Source organism: Belonocnema kinseyi, chromosome 7, assembly GCF_010883055.1.
Source record: "Belonocnema kinseyi isolate 2016_QV_RU_SX_M_011 chromosome 7, B_treatae_v1, whole genome shotgun sequence".
NCBI lineage: Eukaryota > Metazoa > Arthropoda > Insecta > Hymenoptera > Cynipidae > Belonocnema > Belonocnema kinseyi.
In genome coordinates, this window is record NC_046663.1 from 28,027,990 (window position 1) to 28,029,829 (window position 1,840).

A 1,840-nucleotide genomic window follows, 5' to 3' on the forward strand; every position below is an offset into this window, starting at 1 on the left:
CCTTAGTTATTTACACCTCAATGGGCATAAACTTTGGCGACGTCTTTACGACATCGCTACGACATCTTCACGACAATTTTACGACATCATATGTCCATGTCGTTAAGGAGTTTTTACGATATCGTAAATAAGTCGTATAATCTGACGATGTCTTTACGATATCTCAAAGATACCGAAACGACATGGACATAGGATTTCGTAAGGAATTCGTAAAGCTGTCGTAACGATGTCGTGAAGACGTCGCCAAATTCTGTGCTAACTGGGATTGTAAATGAAATTTTAACTGATTGTGAGGCATCGAATGTATTTTGACGGACTTAAACATATTTTTGATAGTTGCACAATTTTTACGGAATTTAACAAGATTTTTGAAGTTTTTCAGGAATATCAAAGATTTTGAGGTATCACAAAGATTTTAGTCTATTAATAAAGATTTTAAGAGATTTCAAGGAGTGCAAGACATTTCTCAACATTTCAAAGAAGTCACAAGTTTCAAAAGATTCTTGAGGATTACATGAAATACTAACGAATGTTTACATATTTTTAAAGATCTCAGGGGATTTGAACTAAATTATAAATATTTAAGGTTAATTCAAAAGGTTTTCGTGAGATTCTCACCTCTTAAAAATATTACATTAAATTTTTAAGGGCTTTTTAAGGCTTCAAAAGGGATCTCGTTGTATGTAGAAATATTTAACATTTTAATGAGTTTTTAAAGATTTCAAGCATTTTTTTTTAATTAATTATCTCCAATAATCTCAAAGGATTTACAGGGGTTTTAAGACATTTAAAAAGAGTTTTCAGTATTTTAAAGAATTGAAAATTCTTCGCGGGATTTAACGATATTTTTCAAGCTTTTTAGAAATTTCATGAAATATCAAATAATTTCATAAGTTTTCTTTGGATTAATGAAGTTTTAGGAGATTGACAAACATTTTAAGGGATTTCATGAGGTTTTAAGAGGTTTTAAAATATTTCACAAAAAATTTGGCATTCCAATGAATTTCAAGAATTCTGAGAAATTTAAAAGTATTTTTATACATTGTCCAGGATGTTAGGGGCTTTAAAATGTCTAAATATGGGCAAAGATTTTAATGAATGCAATAAGGGAAGATAAGATTATATTTGTTTTATTTGCATCAAGAAACCAAAACAGTATCAAAAATTTATTTTCAAACTGAGAAAATAGTAACGAAGAATAAAACTATCATCTGACTTTATATGTAAACAATAAATTGTTTTTGTTTAAAAGATTTTTCTGCATTATGTAATTTAACAGACTGAAAAATGTTGATAGCACATTTCAGTTTTTATCTTTAATCATTAATTGTAAGCTACAATATATCCTTGAATATTGCGAGACTAACTAAATTCCATTTATCACGTTTCTTTCGTTTAACCCTCAAATAAGAACCGTATTAAATTAAATTTTTATTTATTCAACTTAACGCGTCTTGAATTTCAAATTATTTTTTATTGCACTTACTGTCTTAATTATAATATGGCGAAAATAAAACATTTTCATAACATGTCATTTGAATTCTATTCGATGAGACTTTTCATTTTTGGAATAAAAATTTCTTTTTAAATATGTTTTTTTTATATCTTTAACGTTTTTGGCTAAGTTAAAGCGTAATTTATGAAAAATTTGAATATTTAATGAAAAATTAGAAACCTAGGTCACCCTGGGTATTCAGTAAAATACTTTTAAATTTAAAGGACATCAATATTGAATAATAACTCATTTTATTCCCTACACTTTTTTCACTATTTTTAAAGTCTTGATAGCAATTACTTCATTTATAATGTAGCAACATAATTTTTTATTATTTACTTTTTA